A 19221-nucleotide genomic window follows, 5' to 3' on the forward strand; every position below is an offset into this window, starting at 1 on the left:
TTTGATTATGATGCTGTTTAGCCAGCGTTAACATCCAAAGTCCCGGGTATGGCATTTCTGTGCATGTGTGGGGTTTCAATGTAGATCACCACATTTTAGACCCCAGTGCACGGCGGACAAGAGAAAGTGCGGTGTTTCCAGGGAGACGGGGGTTGATCGACATTCAGTTCACACGCACTGGTTGCTTGGCAGCCGACTCGGTACAGTTCTCTCCAATTGAAACATGGCAGGGTCCCTGAACAGCCGCAGGAACGGCAGTATTGGACAGACGAGCCATCAGTGACACACACGTCGGGCAGCAAGCGATGCACTCACAGCGAAAGCCGGCCCTGGAACTAAGAAACGCGTTTAACCCCTCTCTGCCTAAAGCCAAACTTCGACCTGATTGTGAAATTGTTTTTTTTAATCACAAGCTCATTAGTCACTGAGTATCCGAGATCCATCGGACCCTGGTAAGTTTAAAAAAAAAACTTTTTATGGAAGGTTTAACAGTGAAAAGGTTTTATTTTGTTTAGCCTCTCGAATATAAAAGGAGACGAGAATCGAACGACTCGCCTCTTAAACCGTTTAAAGCTGTATTGCACTGGTTCTATATTGCATTCTCAGGTAGTGTTTTTTGCAGAGTGACAGTGCGGCGATTATCAGCAAACATTGCAGAGGGCGCCAAAGAACTTCAGCAAGCACCCTTTAGTTTTAACCAAAGTCCAATATTTAACAAGAATTGTTGCTCTGATAAACAGCAAAGAATACCTCGGCAAGTTAATGGGGGGGAATAAAAAGATCCATTTATTAGCCTGGGGGGGAATAAAAAGATCCATTTATTAGCCTGGTTCCATTTTCCCTTCTACCCTCTGGACATCATGCTGCCCGCAGTTCAAGCGGTTAAACATGCAATTTTAAAGAATGGTCCTCGCAACGCCAAACACATCTCGATATAGCCCACGGGCAGTGCTCGCTCGGAAAATTAATTACACGGGACTTACTTAAGTAACATTAACATTTCAGGGATTGAGCTAAAATTTCAGCAAGGGGTGTGTGCATTTGCAAAAAAAAAATTAAAACTTTTTTAAAAAGGGAGGCGTTTGTCGGAGCGTGCCAATTTCTTTTTTTTTGTAATTAAATGATTTATCAGAATATACTTCAAAGCTGGCTGCTGCTTTTTCAATTGGGATTTTTGGAAGTGCTGAAAGAACACGTGATGCCAATCCCAGTGTCCAATTGTGCTCACAGCGCCATCTCAAGAGTCATATTTTACAAATGGGCTGAGGTTTTTTTTTTTCGCTCGGCTCCTGCCCACACTCTCCGGCGAGATGCAGCAGCAGCACAACAGCTTGGCGTAAATCTCCCCCCTCCTCCTCCCCTCCACACACTCGCCGCGACTGAAGCAGGTCAGACACACACAGGCAGTGCAACCCAGTCCAGCATAAGCTCGGCCAGCGGGGATTCAAACAAGAAGGCGATCGGAATAACGGTAAGAGACCGACCTGGTGCTACTATCCCCCCCCCCTTCTCCCTCCACTCCTCTCTGTCTAGAAACCTAAGCACCTCGAAAAGGATTTTTTTTGTTGCTCTGTTGGTCCGCTGCTGGGGAGGGGAGTGGGCAAATCGGGAGGGGAAGCCGTGCATTCTGACAACAAAGAGGCGACTTGAAATTAATTGGCCGCACTTCTTCCTTCTCGACTAGTGTGTTGAGAGGGGGAGTTGGGGTGTGTGTGCGTTTTTAAAGGACTGTGGCTGCGCTGTGTGAATGGAATAGGTGTCACTTTAAAAAAAAAAAATATATAGACCACAGTTAGCTGCTCTATTTTTAGAGGGTGCTTTTAGGAAGGTGGCGTGAAATGATCTGGAAAGGGTGTGTGGGGCGGGTGGGTTTGCGAATCAAGTCTTGTCCATTGAACTGACTTGACCAACCTGTCGCCGCCAATACGAGGGACACACTGTCGGTGTCTGTGTTTTATTAGCCAGACAGATCGAGCCGCGGCGGGGGCGGCAGTTCCGCGGATCATAGAAACTGATCAATTTCCTAGCTAGTCGATTTCCACCGTATGAAATTGACCGAGCCGTCTATTTAACAGAAGCTGACCCCCTCCCACCCCCACCCCACCCCACCCCATCCCGCAACATCTGAACCCGTTTGTATTTTATAGAATTATAAAGTGCCATTATCCCAGGTTACCCAAATCATGTGGAATGCAGTTTTAGTCTCTGCGAATACAGAGAATAGATAGCATAGTTGCAATGGCGATCAGTCGCTGGGCAAGAGACTTACTGAGGAAATAATTTTACTGCATCGATGAAGCCGGTGGTTTTATGACTTTTATGACTGTTATGAAGGAATTCACTGTAAATGATTAGCATCTTTTAGGTCGAGCACATCTGGAAACGTTATACCGATGCATTGGCTTGATGCCCACCCGGGTGGGGGGAGAGTGCACAGATCATCTGTAAATGCACATTGTAATGAAATTATCATACATTCTGCACATGTGTATTATTGTCCAAATGTTTGAGATTTAGGATTTTTTTTTAGATTTTGCAACCTAAAGCACAATTTCAACGGAATAGATTTCCCAGCATAAATTGGCCCAGCGATTCTCATAGAGACTGCGGTGGATTTAATGTATATAGCAATTTATTTCCTTTGTTTCCCCTGACGCATGCGCTCCACTGCAGGGTGGGGAAGGAAGACATCTCCATAAATCATTCTGTCATCTCTGTCCAGTCAGTAGAACAATAGGGCTCCTTAACCTGGTTCAATTCCACAACTCCCACCTATGTATGAGACGACACATCATTTATCTACACCCTTGTGATCTTGTGGTTTCTATTTTTTTTTTGCTTCTCTCCTAATTCTATAAACGTTTATCTGTGATCTATTTTCTTTAATGAGCAAAAAAAAAAGCCTGCAAGAATGATCAAGAGAGAGGGGAAAAAATGTCGAAACCACAAGACTTCAGCATAGACAAGCCTGGAGATGTAGTCTGGCACCAACTGAGAATTCCAGGGTGTATCAGGGAGAGGCTTGGCTGTAAATGTATTGCAAATGCAACAACTGTTTGAAACCATTTTGAATCAATGCTCACTTGTTACTGTGCTATTTTTTTAAGCTGTTGATTACAGATCTATGTGTGGAGAGAATATTAAAGCAACAATATTCAGCCCCAAAATGTGTTTCTTCGATTTTGGTGATGCAGATATGGCTAGACTGGAAAAAAAAAAGGCTCTGGAGATGGAGGAAGTTACCCTGTCGTGTGTTTCTTCCTCTACCTTCACCTGTAAGCATGTAACTTATCAGAGTGAGACATTCTATTATCCACAAATCAATTTAAGGCTAGGCGCAAGTTAACTAACCATTTTCTAGGCAGATTGCAACTGGTTATAGCCTTGGAAACATGGGTCTTCATTAAAAAATGTTGTGATTTAACAGGCATTCATTGCTGCTTTGCAGAGGGAAGGTGAATACAATGACTGTATTCAATATGATCTGCAATGTTATGCTTCGGTGCTGATACGGTATCTTTGCAATGCAAATGATGCCATTATTTCACAAAACAAAAAGCAAACTTTGCGATGATGCTCCTTTTACAAACGCAAGCATTCAGTCCTACTTTCATTAAAATGGCGGGTAGCTCACACAGTCTGATTCTCAGTTTCTTCCTCCTCCAACCTTGCGGTGTTAGAGAAAAAGAATGTCTGGAAATAAACAAAGAATCCCTTGGCTAAATTCTCCTAAGAAACTCTGCTGTTCTTCCGTGACAATTATATCATGTTGTGGACTACATAATGATGTAGCAGCCAATGCAGTTTTCAATAATATTTGTTTATATATGGTTTCGATGCATGCTTTGCATGATATATTATCCTTTGTATTCTCCATCTATACAGAAACTGAATAATCAGCATCTTACCTCATGATGACCAGCACCTCAAATTATTTTTATTGCAGTTTGGAGTAAGAGACAACATTTAGAAATTTGAAAACATTGCAAAAGTTTGTGGTTCTGCAGCAGAGAGGCAGCATGATGCCAGGTTTTGTGCAAACATTTCCAGACTGGGCAGATCCTGGCGATTGCAGGAACTGAGCCTTTCTGAACACTCCAGTATGGGCCGATGGCCCTTTTAATTTGTTGCTAATTAAACTTCATAACATTAAAGAACATTTCTTAAATCTGTAGTACGAATCTGGCTGCTTAAAGAGCTTCACATTGAATGAGGAGTGCTTAATACATTTTTGCAGTAATGGCATTTAACTTTCCTTGTAAAGGGCACATTTAAGCTCTGATTGGGTGGAACCCATAGGTTATGGGTGAACGCTCACTTCTAACCATGACTTTCAAATTGACTTGGATCAGGTGAGCAAGAAATAGGCAATGGCCTATTGTGACAGATGAGAAATGTTGCTGCAGACACCAACGGCACTACAAAGTCATACTTTCATCAGCCAAAAAACAGAGCTGTATGACTACTGATGGATTAGAGGGTTCTGAGCAGCAAATAAGAAGTTGCCATAAATTAAGCAGACTACAAGTGCTTGACATAAGAAAACTACTAGGCACTTGGTTTGAGTATTAAACAAGGCTTTAATCAACTGTTTTTCAACATGGTGATCTAGTTGTGCCCTTCACTAGTTCCTGTTAAAGAATGTCCTGAGCAAGCTGGGCCCATGCCCGAGTATTTATACTCTCCCTGGACAGCGCCACCAGCAGGCCGCCCAGTATCATTTCATAAGTCATTTCCACATGAATGACAAGATTCATGTCAGTGCTCAAGAACTAAAGTCAATGACCCATGTCTAATGGTTGGGTTTGCATTAAGTAATGAAGAAACATCTGACTGAACTCCGCAGAACCAGGTGTAGCAGAGAGGAATGGCAAAAATGTTCCCAAGTCTACATCATTGTCATCTGTACATGGAACTCAATTGGCATCGGCAGCAAAGAGTATAACGTAGCACAATAAAGTATAGCATAACAGTATAACATAGTTGCCTATCTGCATCTCTTTTTATAAAAAAAAAAAAAAAAAACCTTGGATCATGCCATCAATTCAGCAAGTTGTAAGGTCTGCACACAGAGTATGCACTGTGTTTGTCTCCCTTCAGTGCTCAAGATTCTGCCTCTACCATTACAGTCTTGGCTAAGAGCTGCGGCTGTTAATCTCAACTGTTTGCGAGTTAGTAGGTTCAAATCAATCCATCGGCTCCAACAATGGCGAGATGTTGCTGGGCTGTCATAGAAACATAGAAGATAGGAGCAGGAGTAGGCCATTCGGCCCCTCGAGCCTGTTCTGCCATTTAATGAGATCATGGCTGATCATCCAAATTCAGTTCCCTGTCCCTGCTTTCTCCCCATATCCCTTGATCCCTTTAGCCTTAAGAAATATATCCAACTCCTTCTTGAATATATTTAATAAGTTGGCCTCAACTGCCTTCTGTGGTAGAGAATTCCACAGGTTCACCACTCTCTGGTTGAAGAAATTCCTCCTCATCTCAGTCCTAAATGGCTTACCCCTTATCCTTAGACTGTGACCCCTGGTTCTGGACTCCCCCGCCATCGGGAACATCCTTCCTGCATCTAGTCTGTCTAGTCCTGTTAGAATTTTATAAGTTTCAATGCGATCCCCTCTCATTCTTCTAAACTCTAGCGAATAGAAGCCTAATCGACCCAATCTCTCTTCATATGTCATTCCTGCCATCCCAGGTATCAGTCTGGTGAATCTTCGCTGCACTCCCTCCATGGCAAGAACATCCTTCCTCAGATAAGGCGACCAAAACTGCACACAATACTCAAGATGTGGTCTCACCAAGGCCCTGTACAACTGCAGCAAGACATCCATGTTCCTGTACTCGAATCCTCTCGCAATGAAGGCCAACATATCATTTACCTTCTTAACCGCCTGCTGCACCTGCATGCTTACCTTCAGCAACTGTTGTACAAGGACACCCAGGTCTCGTTGCACTTCCCCTTTTCCCAATCTATTGCCGTTCAGATAATAATCTGTCTTCCTGTTTTTGCCACCAAAGTGGATAACCTTGCATTTATCCACATTATGCTGCATCTGCCCAATCACCCAACCTGTCCAAATCATACTGGAGTTTCTCTGCATCCTCCTCACAGCACACACGCCCACCCAGCTTTGTGTCAGTGCTGCACAGGACTCCGGAGCAGCACCTTATGAGTTGCTAATGCTTAAATCAGACCTCCATATTTATGGGTAGACACCAGAGCAGCTGCACCTTAGCGTTCGGAATCAATTTCTAGTATACCAGAGGCAAACTTCACACAGTGCTTTTGCCTGTCAAGCTACCTTCTAGACCGTGTTGTTACCAGGAGCTCGGCCCTTTGTATATAGCAGTTCAGATGTGTAATTAACAATCACTGGTTGAATCAGGGTTCCTGGAGCATAGCATATGGGAAATCCATGACTTTCCAATTAATAACTCCAAATATGTGTTTTTTCCAAATCTAACAGTGCTGAGAGTGGTACTCCAGTCAGATTCATGAGCCATTTACCCTTGTTACAGTTGTCTTCAGTTGAATCCTGTTGTTATGCCATCCAACATATAAATCAATGAGTAGGAAAATAAATCTCTTTCCTTTTTGCAACGCTTCCATTGACCGTATAGGGAAGTTTTGGTCATTGCTGAACCCATGGTTTTAACATTTTTTTGCTAATGCAACTAGGAGTTGGCAGTTTCAAGATTTAACCAGGAGAAAAAATACAAATACTGGAAATTTGAAATTAAATTCTGGAAATAATCAGCTGACCCACTTCGCAAATGCAAACTACTGCAGATGCAAGAAATCTGAAATGAAAACTGAAAATGCTGGAAACACTCAGCAGGTCAGGCAGCATCTGTGGAGAGAGAGAAACAGAGTTAACGTTTCAGCTCGATGACTTTTCGTCAGGACCCAATTAGCATCCGTGAAAAGAAAAATAGGTTAATTTTTCATGTTTAGACTATTTGTCAGGAAAATAGATTATGAACCGTAATATGTATGGAATTCAAAAATAACCTTATTGCCTTTCTTTACTGTCTTTCAACCGATATAGCTTGAATTACAACTTCCCTCAGAAGTAGTTATCAGTGGTGCTCCGAATTGACCTGCTTTGCAGGTGAAATATGTACACAAGAATGACTGGGAATATATATAAAAAATTGCAAACCAATTGGCTACAATTGACTTGTTACAATACCGGTCCTATGTTACAACAGTGACTACACTTCAAAAAGTACTTCATTGGCTGTAAAGCACTTTGGGACGTCCAATGGCTGTGAAAGGCGCTATATAAAGTGCAAGTCTTTTTTCTTTTCTGTTTAAGATTTTGAATATTGCACTCCCTTTACAGCTAGCTGAATTACTCTGGCTGTACCCCACGGGCAATTAACTGGTTAGTTCAATAGGTGGACTATTATGAAGAGAACACATTGCACTCTTGGAGCAGACAGTCAGCAGTCAACCTGGTGAGGTTTGAAAGAAGGCGAAAAATGGCCAGCAAAACAAACTGGTAGGAACATCTCTGAGCTATGTTAGCATCCATGAATTTAAAACATGGCCAAATGGCATGCCTCCAAATCACAAATACGATCTCAAAGAATTACCTATTCTGTGCTGTTGCAAGATTTGCAAAAAAAAAATTCCAAAGGTCAAGGATTGCACAAAAGAAACATTCCTTCCTGAGATCTATGGGATTCTAATTGCATTTCTCACTAAGTTATTAGCCTGCCATGAACACTTAGTGCAAAGGCATTTTGGTCTACGTGTTTGAAACTGCTCCATTCCTTCAGCTTTTTCCAATATCTACTTGGAGTAGTGCTAATTTTAGTGTAGTAAACACCCTCCTGCAAATGTATTACTAAAGTTAATTATCTACCACTTATGTTGTTTAGTTAAACTCATCTTAAAGCGTCCCGTTCAAAAAGGAATACATCGTTTCTGCACCAAAGTTAATAAAGATTGACTTTTATTTAGTTTATTCACAAATTGAAGGCTCCCCAATTCCATTTTGTCATTCATAAATTAGCAGAAAATCCCTCTCATGTTGATGAAGTTAAAAATTACATTCTGAAAGGTTTAAAGTACTGTGTACATTTTGCATACATCAGGCGATAATTGTCAAGAACTCAGCTTGTGGCTAGTTAGTTCTGCAAGCTAACCATATATTAAATTGGATGGAAGCCCAATGTTGTACTAGTATGTAGCATAAAATACTAACTGTAATCCTCAGATCCATTTAATACTCCAGTAATCCTATTAAATACAAAAAGAATGTTATGATTGAATTTCCATGTTCTGATACTTTTGGAATAATGACACTTTTCCTCTTGCACATTTTCCAGTTTATTTAGGAACCTTTAGTATATTTTTAGTAAATCTATTATTTATTATTATGATATAGCCCAAAGGCACGCAAGATTATTTTCATAAAATCAAATAACTTTGAACGTTGAAATCACAATGCCAGCCGCAAGGATACTTATGATTAAATACCCTACTATCTTTCCCATAAACTGTAGCTTAATTATGTTCAGTTAATTAAATATTCCACATACCTAAAATGAGGAGACAACACATTTGAATATTTATAAAGGACAAATGCAGCAGGCTGTTGCTTGACTAGTCTGTGGGACAGCGCTCCCAATTTTGGCACAAGTCCCCAGATGTTGGTGAGGAGGAGGACTTTGCAGGGTCAACTGGGCTGGGTGTGCCATTGTCGTGTCTGTAGCTGGTGCCGAGTTCGATGCCGGGTGGCCCATCCGGTTTTATTCTTGTTTTTTTGCAGCAGTTTTTTTACAACTGAGTGGCTTACTGTGCCATTTCAGAGGGCAGTTAAGAGTCAACCACATTGCTGTGGGTCTGGAGTCACATATAGGCCAGACCGGGTAAGGATGGCAGATTTCCTTCCCTAAAGGACATTAGTGAACCAAATGGGTTTCTATGACAATCCGATAGTTTCCTGGTCTAGCTTTTTATTCCAGATTTATTTAATTAACTGAATTTAAATTCCCCAGCTGCCGTGGTGGGATTTGAATTTGCGTCTCCGGATCATTAGTCCAGATCATTAGTCTGGATCACTAGTCCAGTAACATAACCACTATGTTACCGTTCCCGATAACTTGGACGTATATCGCCGTTCCTTCATCGTCGCTGGGTCAAAATCCTGGAACTCCTTCCCTAACAGCACTGTGGGAGTACCTTCACCACACGGACTGCAGCAGTTCAAGAAGGTGGCTCACCACCACCTTCTCAAGGGCAACTAGGGATGGGCAATAAATGACAGCCTTGCTGGCGACGCCCACATCCCAGGAACAAAAAAAAACACGTGATAGTGCTGGAAACGGTTTTATTACCCATCCTGAGTTTCTTTACAAATGTTCTTGTTGACCGCTGTCTTTAATGATTTTATCCTGTGAATTTCTTTAGAAATGTAAATTCTTATTTTCTGTAAATTTATTTATAACATATATAAGAAACCCTCACTCAAATTTTCAGAAAACAATTGTGGTGGAATGGGCTCTCTCTGATCTTTCTTTCAGGTGTCTTTGCAGAGGTTGAGAAAGTCAGTTGCTTGAGTGCTGACTATAGGGCCAGCAAGTCTTGGGTTTGATTCCTAGCCTGCCTTGCTTCCAAAGTGGATAAACTAAATAGCAGGGGTGAAATTGGTCTTGGCAGTAATACAAAATGGGAGGTAGCGAATTGGCCGCCCGATTAATGGAAAAGAAAATCGGGCGGGGTGTAAAAATGAGTTGCCGATTCGCTAGCCACATTCTGCGCTCCCGCCCAAGTCTAGTTTCACCCTGATCATGTCATTAGAATGTGAAGGAAGAAAGGAGATTTGAAGGACTAAGCATTGCTTGCCACATTGTTGCAGTGAAGATCAGCATTGCTCCCAAAAGGCATTTCATGCCTAATAAAGATTGACCTTCACTGGGAATATTTGTCTCTTTCTGTCATGCTCATAACAAAGTTTTGAGACTAAATTAATTTGGTTTACTTGTCTCCAATGGAGGAAACGAATTGGGGAAAGAAATGACCACAATACAGTATTATGTGGGAGATTGTAATTCAGGCTCAATACAGGAAACTTTTTTTTATCCGGGACCGGTGTGGTGCCGGTTTATCAAAAAGTCCGGATTACAGAGAGGTATAGTAAAAGGTACGAGAGCCCCGTACACGGCCACAGATCCAGGCGTCCCTGTTGCATGGCAACAGGTGCAGGAATGCCGGCCAGAGATCCAGGTGTCCCTGTTGCATAGCAACAGGTGCAGGAACCCCGGTTACACGGCCACAGATCCAGGAACGGCCACTAATATGAAGTAAAACTTACCTGAACCTACTCCTGAATTTGGAGCAGTGCCACTCGAACTGGATTTCAGATGTAAGATAATCTGACCGAACAATCCTTCATACTAACCTCAGGTGCTCAGAAGAAAACCATTCTATTATCCAGCAGATCCATCATCACAAACACATAATTCATGGGTAGATTCTGAAAATAAAATGCTCGCTGAAGGAAAATACATGCACTTGTCCGCTGTGGTCTCTTCATCAGAGACTTGCTATGTCCTGGAGAAATGTAGTTTGTACCTTATTTCCTTTTGGCTTAATGAGGGGATGGCATCCTTTTCTGAAACTTAAAGGAGTATGAGTTTCTCTGTAAAAGTGGTCCCAGGTTGAATGAAGTGATTCCTTTGCTTGTGTGAGGTAGCACCAACGCTCCTGTTTTTAATAACCAACTCTTTAAATTATGCAGTGTTCTAAGTGTTTTATTTGCTCTGTAGCGAGCACGATCAGGGAGTTGGGCATGGAATCAAAAATTGTCATTAAAATCTGTTGAGGCAAGACTTTTTTCATTACCTCGTTGATAAACATGGTCATTAATCATTAATGTTAGCATTAGATTTTCTGGCTTCATATGTACCCTAAATTCTCATCCCAGAAAACTAGTCTCAGTACATATATTCCTCCATATTTATTGATTAGAACTGACCAGTTATCAACTTTACGTCATTTTGGTCACTATCCAAAATATTAGGTTTAATAGGACATTAGTAAGTCGGAAGCAAACACTCTAAATAATGTCTTTCACCTGGGACTTCATTCCCCGATTCGCCTTATGGGAAAACTTGTAGGGGAAAAATTGAGTTGCTTTGCGCCTCCCATTAGCGCCCCCTAGCGCCTGGCCACGGCGCCGCTAATGCTTCCCGCAAAATTCAGCGGGAGGTTACCGGCGACGGTAGCGCCCCGCGGCACTGCGCCTCTGGTGATGCCGTCATCGCCGTGTGCCCCGCCCCGCCCGCAAACTTCAGCTGTGCCCCCTGACCTGTCGCTGGCCGATATGTCCGACAGGGTCAGGGTGGCGTTTTTGGAGCCGCGGCGGTGGTATTTAAAGGGGCAGGTGTCAGACGGCCATTTTTTCTTCTGGCGGCCTGCCAGCACCTGCCCCCTTCTGCTCTTTTATTCAGGGTGCCGGCCGCGATTGGTCAGCCCAGCGCTCCTCTTGAGTGCTGGGCTGCTTTCCCGGCACCCCGCTCCCCGGTGGTCCAGCAGGGCCCCGGTGCATGCAGCGCTAGGCCCCTCCCCTTTAATCAGGGGAGGGAGGCCTGCAGTACCGCGGCGCAGTTGCACGTAGCGCCATGATATTCACTAGTAGCGCCCCAGATAGGAGGGGTAGGGCTTCCAGTAGCGCCCCACCTCCTGCTTCGGGTGCTACCACTGAATTTACGGCGCAGGGGCGCTAACTTTTTCGGGGTGCTAAAAGTAGCACCCCGGCGAAGTTAGCGCCCCAAAGGGGGCCTCACCAAATTTTCCCCCCCGTAGTCTTTCCCTTCTTCCTCGCCTCCGTTTTGCAAGCTTGGTACGTAGGAGAAAGCTACGGGCATTGCGGAGAGCGTAGCAAGCAAACATTTCCAGAGCAAAGCAAAAGTTACTACCCCCATAGGAAAGGAACATGATTTCAGTATTGTAAAGGAGTATGTTGTTAAGAGTGTCAGCTGTGGCTCAGTGGGTAGCACCCTCACCTCTGAGTCAGAAGGTTGTGGCATCATAGTCTCATTCCAGAGACTTGAGTATAAAAATCTAGGCTGGCACTCCAATGCAGTGCTGAGCGACTGAGGGAGTGCTGCACTGTCAGAGGTGCTGTCTTTTGGATGAGCCGTTAAACCGAGGCCCTGTCTGCTCTCTCAGGTGGATGTGAAAGATCCCATGGCACTATTTTGAAGAAGAGCAGGGGAGTTATCCCCGGTGTCCTGGCCAATATTTATCCCTCAATCAACATCACTAAAACAGATTATCTGGTCATTATCACATTGCTGTTTGTGGGAGCTTGCTGTGCGCAAATTGGCTGCCGCATTTCCTATATTACAAGAGTGACTACACTTCAAAAATACTTCATTGATTGTAAAGCACTTTGGGACGTCCGGTGGTCGTGAAAGTCGCTATAGAAATGCAAGTCTTCCTTTTTCTTTTATGTTGGCGAGTAAGTTATTGACATTTTAGCTGATAGAAAATGAAAAAGCCAATTTAACGTCTTTTTGCATGTCAATGAGCTGCCATCAGAATCTTATTCACAATAACCTGAGAGGAAAAAAACCTTTGCAGTAATTTAATGTCACTCGTTGCTGCACAAGCTGCACCTTGTCTTAGCAAACAGAAAATATTCTACACCAATACCAATCTTCCCTCTAATTTATTTTTGGGTACGCGACCCCTTTAACGGTTTTTCCATTTGAAAGCCGCCGAGGGATCTGCGCGGGACCTGACCGCTCAGCTTAACGGGAACATTAACTAACTAATGCTACTTATTTCATTTTACTGAAGATCAGAATTCTGACAGCAATGCTACCAACTGAGCAGGGCAACACTGTGCCGCTTCAAAAGAGAGAAGAATTTGTAAATTGTAGCACGCACAATTTACATTTATTGTGTATTGGCACATGGGCCCTGGAGAGAAAAAGAGAAAGGTTGGGCGGGGTTTTCAAGCATTGCATAGATGCTCTTCCTGTTGGGCAATCCAGAAGTGCTAACTGCAAATGTGGTGGTGGGTGGGGGAATGGGCGGTGAGACATTTCATTAACATATTTATACCGAGCTCCCACAGTGCAATTGGGAGCCCAATTTTGAAATTGACTGCTGCTGCGTGGGTTTCCCAGGGGTCGGGTAACCTGTGAGTGAAAGGGAGATGGTAACTGCCGGCTCCACAAGATAAGTGCCTTATCCAGCACTCCTTGTGGGCCAGGTGGTGCAGGAGTGTTCCCCTCAGCCCCTCGAGGAAGCTTCAACCCGGCTCCGATCGCAGCCTCTCCCCTCCCGATTGCCAGGAACCGTCCTCAAGGCTCCCCGGCTGCGGCCTCCTGTCACTGGTCTTCCCTCCCTCTTGCCCACCGGCCAGCCTGTCCATTTGTCTGGCTGCTGGGCTGGAAACGGAGCGAAAAAATGTTAATGAGGCCCTGCCGATAAGTTCGGCAGGACTTCCGCGTTCCCGGCCTTGTCAGGTACTTTGGCCGTTTTCGCTCCCCCCGCATCCTCCCCCGCACCCACCCTGGAGGTGCTGTTGAAGAAGCCTTGGCAAGTTGCTGCAGTGCACCCTGTAGATGGTACACACTGCAGCCACGGTACGCCGGTGGTGGAGGGAGTGAATGTTTAAGGTGGTGGATGCGGTGCCAATCAAGTGGGCTGCTTTGTCCTGGATGGTGTCGGGCTTCTTGAGTGTCATTGGAGCTGCACTCATCCAGGCAAGTGGAGAGTATTCCATCACATTCCTTACTTGTGCCTTGTAGATGGTGGAAAGGATTTGTGGAGTCAGGAGGTGAGACACTCACCGCAGAATACCTAGCTCTTGTTGTCACAGTGGCTGGTCCAGTTAAGTTTCTGGTCAATGGTGACCCCAGGGTGTTGATGGTGATGCATCGAATGTCATTAGGCTGGATATGATGTGTGGCACAGGAAGTCCAGAGAGAAGGAGAAAAGTTGCATAAAACATACTTGCCAATGACTATGGTAAATATAAGAACTATATAGATGTAGGACTATGGTGCTACAGAATTTATACTATGAATTGTAGTAGATCAGCAGGCACATGTAGCAAGTCAGTAGCAACGAGCCACATGTAGTTTTGGGGCTGTAATGTTTAAATTCATGATTTCAAGTAACTTTTTCCTAAAGATCACTGATGATGAAACTCTTTAAAATTTAATTTGATATAATAATCAGCAACTCAGTAAGATTTTTGTTTGTGCATAGAAAAGGTATTAAATACATTGGCCGGAATTTTCCTGGGGGGTCAGCGGGCGGGATCGATGGCGGGTCAGGTGGGAAATTTGATTTTTTTGACAGCGGGTTGGGACCCCGCTGTGAATCTGTCTCCACACGCCTTTTCCCAATGTCGGGTCTGTCAACACTGAGCAGACGCGACTGGCAGCAGCGGGGGACCTAATTAAAATGATTAGCATCTAGTTGCCAGATGCTTAACAGCCTTTCTTCACTTACGGTTTGTCTTTAACTTCATGACCACGGGATCCCTGCTGTGCGCAGACCACGGCTGTCAAGCTCAGGCATGAGTTCAGTGGCCATTGCTCCAGCTGATTATTTGACAGCTTCAAATGTACAGTAAAAGATCCCACCGGACTGATATTCACTTTCCTCAGGCAGAAGCTGTTGCTCAGTCATTTCCAGCACATATTCTGCAGGCTTTCCACTTTCCACTCTCCATCCACTCTCACCTCTTTGGAAGAACTCTCTCTCACCATTGGCAGATCGCTTCTGTCATCTCTACTTCACCCGCCATCTATTTCATCAACATGGGTGCCCTTTATACTCTCTCACCTTGGTCCTCAGAATCCCACCACAATCAGCCCCAACACCAGCAACAACACCAACCTTCTCCGCAATCAACATTGCTACACAGGACACAAGCACCTGACCACATTGCTGCCCGTGAGGCCAGGGATGGCCTCACCATGGCCAGATTTACTTCACTTTACGCTGTACACACCAGCTGCGCCAGGTTGACACCACCCCACACCAACACCATAAAGCATCCCTACAATGCCCAAGCCATTTCTTTCACACTCATGACCGTTGAAGGGGGTACTGTTATCACAGAAACCCCACAGTGCAGATAGAGGCCATTTTGGCCCATCGAGCCTGCACCGACACATATCCCACCCGATCCCCGTAACCCCTACACCAACACATCCCCGTAACCCCACGTATTTAATCCCCCTAACACTAAGGGTCAATTTATCATAGCCAATCAACCTAACTCGCACATCTTTGGACTGTGGGAGGAAACCGGAGCACCCGGAGGAAACCCACGCAAACACGGGGAGAATGTGCAAACTCCACACAGATAGTCGCCCGAGGCCGGATTCGAACCCGGGTCCCTGGCGCTGTGAGGCAACAGTGCTAGCCACTATGCTTATGTCTCACCATTCACTGCAACTCACTAAGCCACTTCCAAAGGTGCACACAAATCTGTCCAAAACACAGTGTTGAAAATAATGGTTTCAATGACACCACATTAACAGAAACTTTACATGAAAATTGCATAAAACACCCAAGTGCCTACCCTTGTGTGTCCTTAGTTGGTATGATTGAATTAGGATGAGGGGTGGCTAGTGAGATGGGGGGGGTGGGGTAGTGATAACCTAGATAGAGAAGGATGGGTGGAGGTGCAAGGTGAGTTGGTGTGAGTAAGGATATGCAGGAGTTGGGTAGGGAAGGCAGAGTGATGGGGATGTGATGAGTGGCACAGGAGGATGAGGTTGAGTGGCTTTGTACTAACGTTTCATGATCTACTGAGATCATTGAAACATTTGCGGCACTGCACCCTGGTCCTCCTGACCACATCCCTGCTGGTGCCCTCCTGTGCAATGTGCAACCAGGCTGTGTTGATCTCCTGGGGCGGTCTCTTCCGCCCATGGGAAGGGAAGAGGACCTCCCTGCGTGCTGTGACTCCCTCCATAAGCACAGGGAGGGAGTCATGGGAGAGCCTGGGTGCAGCCCTGCGCCTCTGTGCAGTGCTTGTCAGTGTTTGCAGCACCTCACTGCTGTAGAACACTGACAGCACCAATGTCAAGACAAATGTGGCCATGGTCCCTTTAAGGAAACCGGCTGATGACGCGCCATGAAATGACGTCACCAGACCCGCTTCCGCTAATTGGCCAGGAAACGCGCTGGGCGGGCTTAACGAGCCCAATCAACGGAAAGCCATTTCACAGAGCGGGATGGAGCCAGCCGCGGGGCCGTGAGCCGCCACCGACATCGCCCGTTACGGACCCGCCGAGGTCAGTAAAATCCCGGCCATTGCGTTTTCTTCAGTAATTCGTATCTTGGGATGTTTTGCTACGTTAAGTATTTTGTATAAAATCTTTGGCCCATGGGAACAGCAAAATAAAACATCCCCCTCATTTAAATGCAGTCTGTTGCTGGAACTCAAGATTGATTGCGCAACTTTTTTTTATTTTTAACCTGATCACTTGACCAAAAACCTGCCTTGAACACGTCCGAACATGCTAGACATCTCAAAGTCTGATTTTACTGGGAAGTACATTATTCTCTATTGTCTCAAAATTCATTCATTTCATGAAGAGTGAGAATTTGTCCTTTAATTAAAGGTGTATTTTATATTTTAAAACCTTACCTTTTCTATCAGTCTCACTGCACTATTTCTGGTTAATGAACTCCTCACAGCTCTCCCCAACCCTTTGTAATTAGCTGTTGGGAGGTGTGCGACAGGGAACCTGGTATCTCATCCGCTGCTTTTCCCTTTATCTGTGGGGATGTGTCTTGTCTGCAATGCTCACTAAAGACATAACAGAGTTTGGTTACACAGTGTATTGTGGCTCTTGACTGCTTAAACCTATGGTAACATTTTCTTCCAAAACTCTCGTCCAGAAGATGGATTGTGATCTAAGGCATACATAAAAGATTTGCAGTACTTTGTAAGCATATATTCATGTAATCTGTAAACTGATAGAATTGTTGATGTGGATTCTGCTTTACCTTTGGTAGCTGCCTTTGACCTCTTGTCTAGTTTTACAGGTAATAGTTTGCCCAGGGCAACTTGAAGAATTGAAAGATATTTTATTGTAGTTGATTAGACTACAAATCAGACGGGTGAATAAAGTTTGCATAAAGGAGCTATGCACAGTAGTATTGAAATCAACACTGGAATACATTTTCAATCTTCAAGTTAAAATGGGTGGAAAAGAGAATGTTGGGTGTGAATAGGCGACAAAATGAAAAGCAAATATAAAGTTTTCTATGAACATAGAAATACAATCGGCAGGATAGAGCAATGCAGAATGACTGGGAATGTTTGAGTGACAGCAAGAGATGTGGATAAATAATTGCGCAACAGAAATCCATCAACGGTTTTGTTTGTTTCAGTAGACTTGTTTCTATGAATGTAACTGTTTTGCATATTAAAGTTTTTCTTCTGGAACCTGTTTGAAAGGAAGAGGCTGCTTGCACTATGGAGAAAACACTTTTCTGGAGTAGCTGGTCAGTTAATGTGGGGTTTGCAGTACTGATGTAACATTGGTGTTCTTATATTTCTGGAGAAGGTCCAGTTGACACATCAACTTTGTGACATGGACTGATAATTGGCTGGGAGGTAGGAGACAGAGGAGGGATAAAAGGAATATACTCTGATTGGCAGAATGCGAGAAGTGGTGTTCTCCACGATTCCCACTGGGGCCTCAGCTTTTCACCATGTATATCAATGGCTTGGGCGAAGGAATAGAGAGCTGTATATCCAAGTTTGCAGATGGCATTAAATTAGGAGGCACAGTAAGTCGTGTAGATGAGAGCAGGAAGTTATAAGATAATATTTGAGAAGAACTTAAACATGACAAGTACCCGGGTAATAGATTTTATCTTACTTTTAATTTATTAATTCACGGGAAGTGGGTGCCACTGGCAAGTCCAGCATTTATTGCCCATCCCTAATTGCCACTGAGAAGGTGGTGGTGAGTCCCAACTCTTTCAGCCTATCTTTCACTAGAGTTTAGAAGAATGAGAGGGGATCTCATTGAAACGTATAAAATTCTGACAGGGCTAGACAGACTGGATGCAGGGAGGATGTTTCCCCTGGCTGGGGGGGTCTAGAACGAGGGGTCACAGTCTCAGGATACGGGGTAGGACATTTAGGACTGAGAAGAGGAGACATTTCTTCACTCAGAGGGTGGTGAACCTGTGGAATTCTCTACCCCAGAAGGCTGTGGAGGTCAAGTCACTGAATATATTTAAGAAGGAGATAGATAGATAGATTTCTAGACACAAAAGGCATCAAGGGGTATGGGGAGAGAGCGGGAATATGGTATTGAGATAGAGGATCAGCCATGATCATATTGAATGGCGGAGCAGGCTCGAAGGGCCGAATGGCCTACTCCTGCTCCTATTTTTCTATGTTTCTATCTTGATAACTAAAGTGCTTTATACTGGGAATTAGTCTGGTGGCCCTCCTCTGCACCCTTTCCAAAGCCTCAATGGTCCTGAAATTACGGTGCTCCCAACAGCGTACGCTGTCAGAAGCCTTCGGAATGGCCCCGCAAGCTTCGGGTTTCCGCATGCGCTGCGCATGTGCGAAAACCAGGAACTTGCGATCTGTCAAGTTTCACTCAGACAGATCTGCCGCATCCGCCACAAATTCACTTTCGCTGGCGCAGAGTTGGGCTACTGCCTAGCGAATGCCCACCAAACCCTTACGCCTGGTAAAAGCAGGCATAAGGCCTTCTTTCACCAGCAGAAGGCTTAAAATAAATGTTAAAATAATTTTTTTTTTAAATGATTTAAACATACACATACATTTAAAATTAGCTTTGGTAAATTTTGGCCCGTGTTAAAATGTTTCAATTTATTTTTCAAAAAATTAAATTTTTATTTTAAATGCTTAATTAAAAGGCCTTTTAATTAATTTTGAACGTGGGAACATTTGTTTTTATTTAAATGGTGTGAATTCTTACTTATTTGGGGATTTCTGATAAGCTTATGGGGATTCCGTACTTTTTGATTGGTTGACTGGGCCCACGTGATCCGAGAGACGCTTGTGAACCGCGTGCGCCCCATGGATCCCTGAGCCTATACGCAGGCGTATGCCCGCAGGGCCCAGGACCCGAAGGGCTGGATTTTCATTGAGGAGGCGAGTAGGAGGCGGGACTACAACTTTCGGGGTTGTAGTCCCGCCTCCATCGAGTTGTCGCCAACCCACGCGATTT

The 19221-nt window shown here is 44.3% G+C and overlaps 1 protein-coding gene across 2 annotated transcripts in view; it reads left to right on the top strand.

Annotated features, from left to right (window-relative positions):
* The first annotated feature begins 220 nt into the window (after window positions 1–220).
* LOC147117864 (uncharacterized) overlaps window positions 221–19221 on the top strand; it is a 64258-nt gene continuing 45257 nt past the window's right edge. Inside the window, exon 1 of one of the 2 annotated variants that reach the window (XM_085989247.1) lies at window positions 221–452. The gene's annotated coding sequence lies outside the window, so the exon portion shown is untranslated. Of the gene's footprint in view, window positions 453–1249; window positions 1472–19221 lie in introns of those variants that run through there. The other variant, XM_085989245.1, reaches the window with a different exon arrangement.

The sequence above is a fragment of the Somniosus microcephalus genome, chromosome 5 (assembly GCF_052327205.1).
Source record: "Somniosus microcephalus isolate GS21.2 chromosome 5, FLI_Smic_1.0, whole genome shotgun sequence".
Taxonomy (NCBI): domain Eukaryota; kingdom Metazoa; phylum Chordata; class Chondrichthyes; order Squaliformes; family Somniosidae; genus Somniosus; species Somniosus microcephalus.